General features: G+C 41.4%; 2 long non-coding RNA genes across 2 annotated transcripts in view; both read left to right on the forward strand.

The window, feature by feature from the left end:
- LOC309655281 overlaps window positions 1–12,165 on the forward strand; it is a 380,610-nt gene that overhangs the window by 200,215 nt on the left and 168,230 nt on the right. The window lies entirely within an intron of this gene.
- The window catches only part of LOC309655269, a 51,032-nt gene continuing 50,429 nt past the window's right edge, over window positions 11,563–12,165 (forward strand). Inside the window, exon 1 of the long non-coding RNA XR_014260734.1 lies at window positions 11,563–11,690. This is a non-coding gene — a long non-coding RNA (uncharacterized lncRNA). The remainder of the gene's footprint in view (window positions 11,691–12,165) is intronic.

Consider the following 12,165-nt stretch of genomic DNA (forward strand, 5'->3'; position numbering starts at 1 on the left):
ACCAGGGCTGCCCGAACAGCCTCTCAGTCTCTGGTGACCCAACACTTTCTCTTTGTACAAGGTAATCTTCATCGGGCAAGTCAGGGGTCTGTCAACTCCAGAGACAGCAAATGACTATGAGCTTAAATTCCCAACCTTTTCCCATTTTCCTGGTATTTCCCTGCCATCTTGTCCAATACCACAGTTCCGTTTCTCCAGAGGTGTCCTCTGCTCTTCCCTGCTCCAGGCTCCTGTTGCTTAGGAGGCAGAAGCACGTGTATGTAAGTCTTGTCTCTGACACCTGGTAATCATCCTGTGTCTGTTTCTATTGGTAACGTGGGGTAACCACAGTGCGTACTTCTCAGGTTTGCTGGGAAATCTCTACTTCATAGTGACAGACAATCTAATCAATGGCGATGCTGTGTTAGATTTGACAAAAATTAGGCAGTAGACTTAGGAAAACTTGAGCATCTTCCAGTTGTTATTTCCCACTCAAGGTGACACTGGTAGGAATCTGTCGTGGTGAATGCTCATTGTTTCTGGAGATGCTAAAGGGGTGTTCATTGAAAGAGAGATGTGTGCTTCGGTCTCAGTTACTCAGGACTGATGGTAATAGCTTCGATTTATAAATACACATGTCCTGGCTCTGTGACGATAAGCTCACAGTTGTCTTATCTAGTGATTACACAAACTGGAAAGGGCCATAGTATAGCCAAAAATACCAAGACACATGAGCTGAATGTGATTTTTACATGCTGGCATAATATGATGTTTCTGACTTTGGAAAGTACCTGCATGATTAAACCTCTTCACTTTTACTGAAGAATGATAATTTGCTTCAGATTAGAGTCAAAACAATGAAACTGATTATAGAAAAATGACCTTTCTTATACCTACACATATCAAGTAGATTCTTAGGGAAGCAAGCCCAGCAGGTAATCCATTTAACTAACTGACTGAGTCCACGAGACGCTAAGAAGCCATTTTTACTTTTATTACCTTAAGCCAGTTCCATCACTGGGAGCCCACGAGTTTTCCTGAGTCACCTTGGTGAGATAACATGTGTTGTATTTGGCCTGGAGACATCAGCCTTTTTAATTTTTTTTTTACTCAAAGTTTGTATTTCCACATTTAACATTTAGCAAGATCCTTCTTTTGATGTAATGTCATCAGCAGCTGATACTGTCGGGACTGAGAACTTGGTTTAGAATCTTGCTCCCACTCCTCAGATAAGGCTGAACACTCAGGGCACGTGACGATATATCTTGGTCTGCTATTTGCTTCCTTCCGGAGAGAGGTGGTCCTGCAGCCATTCCAGGTTTTTAGTATTCCTGTGTATTTTTACACGTTCTTAGGTAAGTCCATGGTTAAGATGCATTGTGGGTAAGCAAATTTTATTAACTTCTGAAGAACCATCTGGAATCATATGTGTGGCTGATATATATAAAAGTGTAATAGAGAAATATAAATGTGAAAATAATAGACTTAGTCTAAATAAGTAATCTTGGATAACTGGCTGCCTCTAAACCAAGAATATATAGCAAGAAATATGTTTGCAACAAGGTTTGCTTCTCTGCCCTTATGTGAAGGAGGTGGACCTAGGCTCTTACATGAAAGGGTGCAGATAATAAATGTACTCATTGCACATTTATCCTAAAACTGGTGCAAGGCTAGTCTGGCTCTAGGTAACGATTTAAAAAAAAAAAGATCTCCTTTCTCTGTCACTTGTTTCTATTTCTGTGATGATTTCTTCTTGTCAAAAGCTATGAAAGGTCTGTGATTCTACCTTCCTTGCAAGCTAAAATGTTAGCCTCCCACAGTTTCATGGGCGCAGGCAGAAGATGTGAGATTCCTGGGTCAGAGGTAAAGGACAATCTATTACTCACAGAAATTGCAGTTGCCTGAATATCACCATTTTTCCTGTGCTGGTTCCTTAAAGTTCCAGTCCCCATGGAGCACCATGAAGTGGGCCAGGTGATACAGGCACATGCATCAGGTTGCTGGATTAGTCAGGGTTCTCTAATAGGTGGTATCTATATCCATATCTGTATGTATATCATCTATATCAATAGACAGGTAGATAGATGATAGATTTATTATAGAAATAGGCTTGTGTGATTGTGCAGGCTGAGAAGCCCACCATCTGCTGTCTGCAAGCTGGAGACCCAGGAGAGCCGGGGGTGTGACAGTCTGAGTCCGAAGGCACGAGAACCAGGGAACTAATGGTGTAAGTCCCAGTCCCAGTCCAAGGTCAGAAGAAGATGAGAGGGCAGGTCCCAACTCAATCAGTCAGGCAGGATACAAGGGGTGAATTTCTCCTTCCTGTGCCTTTTGTTCTCTTCAGACCCTCAGTGGATTGGATGGTGTCCACCCACATCGGGGAGGACCATCTACTCTACTCAGTCTTTGAATTAAAATGCCAATCCCTTCCAGAAACACCCTCATAGACACACTCAGAAATGATATTTAAAATGGACAGTACATGGCTAGTCAGGTCCAAACATAAGATTAACCAGCACAGTTGGGTTACAAGAGTGGAACCCAAAGCTTGGAATCCCTAATCTTTCATAAGGGGCATGCCTGCCCTGTGCTCCAGAGGGGGATCCCGTCCGTGCTCCTGTAAGCAAACTTGCCCCTTTCTCAGAGAGAGACATTGTCACTGTCTCCCAAAGCTCTTCACTCTACAAACATCCATCAAGAGCGTCCAGAACAAATGCTCACAGGGCATGCAAAAACAGAAGGGGTGCACAAAGAATTGTCTCCCAGCATTTCTTTCTTCCCCTTTAAATCCATGGAATCACATCAAAACACAAAGCTAAAATAAGTTATTTGCACCATGATGAGAATTATTTCCTATCATTGTCTCTCCTCTTCAGGCATGTTTGTATTTTAAAATCAGTATTGCTAATTGCAGAGTTGGAGACATCATGTTGCTGTTACAGAAATCTCAAGCTTTATTGGGTAAGCTGGAAACGGCTTTGGGAGCCAGGAGAACTGCCTGTACCGGGGGTGCAGAGGCAGAAGTGAGAGCATCACTAATAGCGTCCGTCCTTACTCCCCACCCACATTAGGAGCTGCCCTTAGTTGGGACCACATTTTCTAGCCCATCTTTCAGTCAGAGGCATCCATACTAGTGTAGTTTAGTAAGGAATACGAGCAGAACTGTACCCATAAGACCCTCCCCTGAGGCCCCTCCACACTCTTTTCCCTTTTGAAAAAATGAGGATGGTCAAAGGATGACCTTAGAAGCTACACGCGAAAGATGGCAGTCTTTGTGTAGAAGTTGGACAACTATGAACACACTCACTGACTTAGTTCTGTGTGTTCTTATGCTACTTTCTGTGTTGAAGCTATTACATATTTCGGGATATTATTTATATTTATTTTAGGGTTGCTTGTTATAGCAACTAGCCCACCCTATTACAAGTAAGTTGTATTGATTAGGAGTGATCTTGGAGAAATGTGGAACAGTTTCTCAGATGCCCCAAGAGCATCCGCTCTGACCTTTGTAATTTGGGTGACATCTTTTTTAGAGATTTTAGACTTCTATATTCTGTCTTGTGGCAGAATATAAAGTTGATTAAAATGAAGAATACAAGGATGATGAAGATAACATAAATGCTATCACTCAAATGTGTTCCATACACTTGAAGGCATATAATTTATGCCATCCAAGACTGATGAATTACCTAAATATGCCCTTCATAGAAGAGATCCCACAGTTAGACTAATATCTCCAAAGATCTTAGACAGCAATATCTTTGTTTGCCAACTTGTTAAAACTAAAACATTTAGCAAAATTCAAGATATAATAAAAAGAGTTGGTGGCAGCTTATTATGTTTAATGACAATCACAAACTTTTGGTTTATTGGAGGCAAAACTCCACTGCAAAGAAGAATGTCTGGATACACTTTAACTAAGAAATAAATGCACAATTAGCTAAATATGGTCTAGAATTCTGTGTATTAATATAAAGCAAGGGCCGGCAAAGTTTTTCCATAAAGGGTCAAACAGGAAATATCTTAGGCTTTGTGGGCCAGACAGTCTCAGTAGAAACTGCCCAAATGTGCTGTGGCACCAAAAGCAGCCTCAGATAGGACATAAATGAGCAGACATGGCTGGCTGCCAATAAAACATTATTTACGAAAACAGTCTCTGCACTGGATTTGGCCCATGTGCCTGAGTTTGCCAGTCCCTGATGTAAAGAATCTATATTCTTGTGTGTGTCGAGAAAGTTTTGTATCTTATAGAGCACATCCTTATAGAGCACATCCTTCAGGGTTATCAGATTCTAACTCTGTGCATTGTCTGAGGTTTTTTGTAATTTTTTGTAAGTTAGAAGTAACTGATTATATGCAAATTCTTTCCTTTCTGGTAGTGATTTAACTGGCTTCCTTCCCCCCCTATCCTCTCCAGTCTTGTGCCCACTTCCAATAGATCTCAACCTTCCCTTATTCCATGTGCATTTCTGCTGTTTAGACTGTTCCTTTGAATGGGTTGTCACATCTGCCTGGTTCCCTCACAGCATATGAGTTACATAAATTCTTATTTATTTATTTATTTATTGGCTGCATTGGGTCTACGTTGCTGCATGCCGGCTCTCTCTAGTTGCGGCGAGCAGGAGTTACTCTTCATTGCAGTGCACGGGTTTCTCATCGCGGCGGCTTCTCTTGTTGCGGGGCATGGGGTCTAGGCACACAGGCTTCAGTAGTTGAGGCGTGCGGGCTCAGTAGTTGTGGCTCTCAGGCCCTAGAGCGCAGGCTCAATAGTTGTGGCGCATGGGCTTAGTTGTTCCGAGGCATGTGGGATCTTCCTGGACCAGGGATCGAACCCATGTCCCCTGCGTTGGCAGGTGGATTCTCAACCACTGCGTCACCAGGGAAGTCCCTACATAAATTCTTTAACATGATTCTCTTTCAATCAGTGTAGAGTAATGATTTTATCTTTTTCTGAAAAGTATTTCTTAATTGCGTGCGTACTGTATGTGTTCGTGCACATGTGTGTGTGTTTTTTTTTAAATTATGTCATTATTCAGTAACTCTTTGTTTTCTACTTTTTTTTTTTTTTAAAGGTGTAGGCTTATTTATTTATTTATTTTTGGTTGTGTTGGGTCTTCGTTTCTGTGCGAGGGCTTTCTCTAGTTGTGGCAAGTGGGGGCCACTCTTCATCGTGGTGCGCGGGCCTCTCACTATCGCGGCCTCTCTTGTTGCGGAGCACAGGCTCCAGACGCGCAGGCTCAGTAGTTGTGGCTCACAGGCCCAGTTGCTCCGCGGCATGTGGGATCTTCCCAGACCAGGGCTCGAACCCGTGTCCCCTGCATTGGCAGGCAGATTCTCAACCACTGCGCCACCAAGGAAGCCCCACATGTGTGTGTTTAATGATCAGAAGTGATCAGTAGCTCGGACACAAAATTCTAAGTGAAGGTATTTCCAGACACGTGAAACCAGTCACTCCCTCCCCAATCTCACAAATAGATGGTTACAGTACTGTATTTATATAGCTTCTCCCAAAAGTGCTTTCACAGCCATTAGCCCATTTGTTTCTTTCAACACCTTTCCAGGCTTTGTTAAGACAAATGATTATTAAAATCTCATCAAGAAGGAAAGGGTGACACATAGAAACTTCACAAATGAATTTCTGCGTCTGCTTGGAAAGAAGAGCTAATTAAAGATCAGCACATAATCACTCATTTACTTTACTGTCCTTCATGCCCACTCAGAGGAATATTCCTCCTCCTGTTCCACACCGGCTTTACAGTTTGCTTAACCCACCATCTTTTTCTAAGCAGCAGGAAGACTGTAATGACAGTTGAGCTCTGGAGTTAACTTGGATTGGTTTGTTTATCTGACTAGTATGGGATGCGTTCAAAAGTTAGCAAAGATTTACTTTTCAAATTCTAAGTTTCTGTCATCAGCAAAATGACATTATGAATATTATAGTCTTATGACTATCAAGCTGATATGCATTTTTAACAACCTCTTCCTGACAAACTTTCTCTTGGTCACACAGATAGAAGGCAATCCGACACTTAGAAGCTGCCACCAGACAGAAGTCCACTGAGAGAAAAGGAGCTGCCACTGGCCCGTGAGTAGAGCTTGCAGCAGCTGCTAATTTCAAGGCAGGAAGTCTTTTTCAATGTTGCTTGTAAAAAATTAACTTCAGCATTAAACAAACTTCAGGAACAGAAACTCAACAGGGCAGACATGAATGTATATAAATAGAGGGCCTTGTAAAAGCCAATTAAAGCCTACACTAGAATCTGCACAGGAGATAAGAATGATAGAACACAAATGGGAAAATTCAGGGTCACTCCAGCTAACAGCATTGCCACAGAGTATTTGCATCTCCTCTGTTTTTAAGCAGGGAGGTAGCCAGAAGAGTATCTTCATCTTTCACAGGACTATGCTGCTATAACAATAGGTGACACGTCTGAGCATTTTCCAGAAAAATTATAGGGTGACTTATCAAGGAAAGCATACAGTGTTTCTATTTTAGATTCTAAGTTTGATGGAGGAAATTTCTAGAGTAGATGGTCTTGCTCATAAGGCTATATATTTCAACTAATTTTAGTACTAACTTCCTTGGGGATTTGAAAGAAGAAGTAAGCAGATTTCAGACTTGAGACCAACTTCTTTGGGAGTTTCTATAGCATTCAATTTTATGTCAGTGAGAGTCTGTGTTTGCATTTGTTTCTGTATTCAGAGACAACTAACTAACTATATATATATATAAATCTTTGAGGAGCCATTAGAGACTTTGCTCTTAAATATATAAAAATAACCACTTGTTTGCTGTTTTCCCTCTATGACTACTAAAGCATTATATTACATAGTAGGTATGTGATTATATATTCTAGCATTTGTACATGGCTGAAGACCATATGAAATGAAAATTAAGATATTTAGGTTTCTATTGACTTAAGTCATTTTAAATATAAGATATTTAATATAACTTTTTAGCTGTTCACAGACTATTAAATGTCAGAAATTATTTTCCTACATTCAACAATAAAATGAAATTCTTTATACACTTTTTGGTGGTTTTTCCCCCTTCATGATAAAGAGATAAATAGTTAAAGGGAAACTGAGTGCATATAGTTTCAGATCCAGTGAGTCCAGCTCACAAAGAATTGTATTTAAAAAGCACAGCGTAAAAGACCCCAAATAGCCAAACAAATCTTGAGAAAGAAGAAAAGAGCTGGAGGTATCACTCTCCATGACTTCAGACTACACTACAAAGTTACAGTAATCAAAACAGCATGGTACTGGCACAAAAACAGACACATAAATCAATGGAACAGAATAGAGAGCCCAGAAATAAACCCACACACTTATGGTCAATTGATCTACAACAAAGGAGGCAAGAATATACAATGGAGGAAAGGTAGTCTGTTCCATAATCAGTGCTGGGAAAACTGGACAGCTACATGTAAAAGAATGAAATTAGGACATTCTCTAACACCATACACAAAGATAAACTCAAAATGGATAAAAGATCTAAATGTAAAACCAGAAACCATAAAATTCCTAGAAGAAAACATAGGCAGAATACTCTCACTCTTTGATATAAATAGTATTAATATTTTTTTGGATCTGTCTACTAAGGCAAAGGAAACAAAACAAAAATAAACAAATGGGACCCGATTAAACTTAAAAGCCTTTACACAGCAAAGGAAACCATCAACAAAATGAAAAGACAATCTAGTGAATGGGAGAAAATATTTGCAAATGATATGACAGATAAAGGGTTAATATCCAATATATGTAAACAGCTCATACAACTCAACATCAAAAAAACAAACAACCTGATTTAAAAATGGGCAGAAGAACAGAATAGACATTATTCCAAAGAAGACATACAGATGGCCAACAGGCACATGAAAAGATGCTCAACATCACTAGATATTAGAGAAATGCAAATCAAAACCACAATGAGACACCACCTCATACTTGCCAGAATGGCCATCATTATAAAGTCCACAAATAACAAATGCTGAAGAGGGTGTGGAGAAAAGGGAACCCCCCTACACTGTTGGTGGGAATGTAAATTGGTGCAGCCACTATGGAGAAAAGTATGGAGGTTCCTCAGAAAACTAAAAACAGAACTACCATATGATTCAGCAATTCCACTCCTGGGGATATATCCAAAGAAAAGGAAAACATTAATTCAAAAAGATATATGCACCCCAATGTTCATAGCAGCACTATTTACAACAGCCAAAATACAGAAGCAACCTAAGTGTCCATCAACAGATGACTGGATAAAGAAGATGTGGTATATATACACAATGGAATACTACTCAGCTATAAAAAGAAATGAAATTTTACTGTTTGCAACAACATGGATGAACTTGGAGGATATTATGCTAACTGAAATAAGTCAGACAGAGAAAGACAAATACTGTATGATATCATTTATATGTGGAATCTAAAAAATAAAACAAACTAGTGAATATAACAAAAAAGAAAAAGACTCACAGATATAGAGAACAAACTAGTGGTTACCAGTGGGGAGAGGGAAGGAGAAGGGGCAATATAGGGGTAGGAGAATAACAGACACAAACTACTATTCATAAAATAAATAAGCTACAAGGATATATTGTACAGCACAGGTAATATAGGCAAGATTTGATAATGACTAGAAATGGAGTATATAACCTTTAAAAATTGTGAATCACTATGTTGTACACCAGAAACTTATATAATACTGTAAATCAACTATACCTCAATTTAAAAAAAAGAAAAAAAAGCACTATGTAGTTTTTATAAGAAGCCCGCTGAATGTCTTTCATAAATCCTTAGAGAAGTCAGAAATAGAAAGCTCCATATTTCCAGGAACATGGAAAACTTGACCCAAAAAGGTAAAGTTACATCCTAGACTTGGAAAACAGGAAATTCTAGATGGTTTTTGGCAAAACACATGGTGCTCCGCCTCTCTCAGTGTGTGCGCTAAAGTTTTCCGAGTCTGTGCATTCCTTCTAACTTGGGAATTCTCTAAAGGCTGAAATTCCTGTTTCTGAAGAGGAATAGTGATATCAAGAGCAGCAACAAAACAACTTTCACAAGAACAAGCAAAGAGTATTGTCATTGTGGTTCTTCGCAGAATCACACATTTCAGAACTCACCCTGTAGGACAGGACATCTCCCAGACACTGGGGAATCACCTCCCCAGTGGGGAGGAAGGTAATTATTGTGCAGAAAAGGAAGTTGTGTGTGTGAATGAGCGAATTTGTGTCTTAGGCGTGATGGCTGGATAAACCACATCACTGGGTTGGGCAGGGCTGTGCATCTTGGAAATAGACGTTTCTTTGTTGTGATGGTTCCCCGAGAGATAAGAGAGAGCATGGCGCATCCGTCCTCTTCAGACCAAGGAAAACACCCAACGACAACATCAACATCAACAAGAAGGGCATAATGAGTGGGTGTGCTAGAAATTCCATCTGCATGAAGTGTGCTGGGAAAAGCCTGGCTGGTGAAAAACAGATTTGGCGCTTATTGTTTTGCTCAGTGAGTAAGCTGGCGAAGAAATGTGGGTGTGTGCTGCCGGGAAGAAAACAGACTGCAACAAAATGTAGGAATCATTTTTTAATCAAGGAAAATGTATATAAAATGATGTTTGGCTCCTAAAATTAAAGCAAAATAAAAAAACAAGCACACATCCCTCCACCTCCCAATCCGTTTAAAACTGAAGCTGGCCAAACAGTGCATCTGGGTACAGTCAGCCGAGGAGGCGTGTGAATATAAAGACATAGTGGAGTGGTCCTGGGGGCTATTAAAATGTAACCAACCCTCCCTCCAGCTTCCAATACGCCCCAGAGAGGGCTGCGGTGAGCTGGCATTTGAGGAAGTTAGAATTTAACTGATGATCATCCCTGGCTTCTCCTCCTCCACAGTAGGGCCCGGTGAATCAGGGTTTTTGTGGTTATGCTGTTCAAACAGGCAGACACTTGGTGGTTTGCCTTTTGTTTAATTTGTTACAAGATCACACAGATATTTTCAACAGAGTTTCAGAAAGCATCTTGGGAAATCCACAAAAATGAGCTGAATCATCTAACCCAAAACAGCCGGTACCACATCTGACTGGATCTTGCTCTTCTTTCTCTGTGGAGAAAGTTCTCATCCTCAGTTAGATGTAAGAGCAAGGATGCAGAGATTGACTTAGGGTCAGACAGGACAGCCCAAGCAGAATATGAGCCCTGGAAACCCGAGGACTTTTCCTTGTGAGGGGAATGCACATGTGACACAACTCTCTACACGCTCTAGGAGCCCTGGATGGTTATGGAAAGACTCAAACCCAAAGGGAGAAGCCCCGATGGAAAAGTGACTGTATTAGGTATTAGGCATGTGGGGCTAAAAACAACAAGGTGGTGGAGAGCTGCATTCCATCCATCTCCAGGTCAGCACATCACAAAGTACAGGCCAAGTCAGTTTTCCTCTTTTTTTTCTTTTCTTTTTTAAAGCTCAGGTTCAGCGCATTTCTATCTAAATCTGCAAAGCTAGTTGTGTTTCTTTTGTCCTGGGACCTGATCCTTAGATTAGGGGAGGTGGTAATTTGTTTGTTCATAGGCAAGCACAAAGAGAACTTGGCTTCTTGCTTTACAACTGGATTGGGTTTCAGGCTTCAAACAGTTAAAACTAGTCTTCAAAAGAGACTCAATCAGGAAGAATGAAAGGAACCCAGGAGTGGAGGAATTGTTTGGTGTTTTGACACTGTCTCTTTTCACTTGAGAGTCACATTTCAAATAGGGAGGTGTTTCCCCTTTTTAAAAAATGCTCGTGAAATGCATGACTCACCGTGCTATTGCAAACAGCCAAAAACGTTCCGCGGAGTCTGGGGCTCGACCAACCGCAGTAGCCAAGGATTTTAGACATTGCTGAGCCAGCTCTTCCCACTCGGGCCAGAAGGGGTGGAAGCAGAGGGTCCTGCTTCTGTTCCCAAAGGCACTGGTCTATTCCCCATCTTGAACAGAAACGGGTCCAGCAGGGGATTCTACGCCACAGCTGCCGTTCGACCGTATCCCGCCTCTAACACTCTGGAAATGTTAAGTTTTACTGAGTCTGCCAACGTCTTTCTCTTCTTTGAAGAATTTGGCTCAGAGCATGATGTGGGCAGAGAAGGGGAGGAATACTACCAGCTCAACCACTGAGAGAAAAAGACAAACAGGCTTTCTATAGCAGTGAACCTGAAGTAAGGAAGGGCTTGTCTCTAGCGCCAAAAGAAAAAAAAGGGGCGAAGTCGACCTTTCTTTCCCACCACTGGACACCACCTTGAGAAGTGGGTGTGGGCCAAATGCAGTTCAGGTTTGGACATGAACAGATGGCTGCCCCGTGCTGGCAGGGACCTGGGTTTCCCTGTTTGAAACTCCCTGTTTTCCCTGGGTTTCACTGTGTCAACAGGGACGCGAGAGCCATCCCTCCTCAGAGTGACTGATGTAGCCCAGAACGGGAAGAGTAACTCAAATGCCCACAAAGCAGCGCCTGCACTCACGGAAAGCTGGCTGCTGAAGGCCAGTCATAGCCACACAGTGATGGCCCTGCGGTGGGGACAAACCACGGCAGACCCCCGCCATTGGGATTTAGGTTCCAGCTGTGTACAAGGATCTGTTCTACGAAAGCTCATACCTTTGGCGAGTAAAGCCAGAGAAAGGGGCTCCTGTCGCCTAGCCCCAGAACGGGGACCTCAGGACCTAAGGAGCAACAGATCCTTGATGGTATTATTAGATTTTTTCTGGTTCAAGGTAGATAATGAGTTTCAAAGGGAATCTTTATTTTTTTCTTTTACTAAACAACAAAAAAAATTTTTGGAGTGTGTGTGTGTGTGTGTGTGTGTGTGTGTGTGTGTGTAGTGAAAACTACAGAATAATTAACATGTGCATTTTAGAAATCTTGAATCTTAGAACCAAGGTACAAAACAACCTTACCAGGGCCCAGGACGACTCACCACTAAACGCCACCAACTGACCAAAACGGGGTCCTGTCCGTCTATAGGAGGCTTTCCCGGGGGGAGTCCAGACTCCTCCAAGCTTGTCACCTCTGTTCTGTTTTCCACACCACATCACATGCCCCACATAGTGGTTTCCCCCTTTTCTAATGGATTCTCCACCAAGTCTCTTTTCTGATCAAAACTTTTTTGATTATGTTCTTAGTCATTTTTTTTTAAAAAATCCAAAAATGTTTTGTTTACAG

Source organism: Balaenoptera physalus, assembly GCF_965194825.1.
Source record: "Balaenoptera physalus genome assembly, chromosome: 2".
NCBI lineage: Eukaryota > Metazoa > Chordata > Mammalia > Artiodactyla > Balaenopteridae > Balaenoptera > Balaenoptera physalus.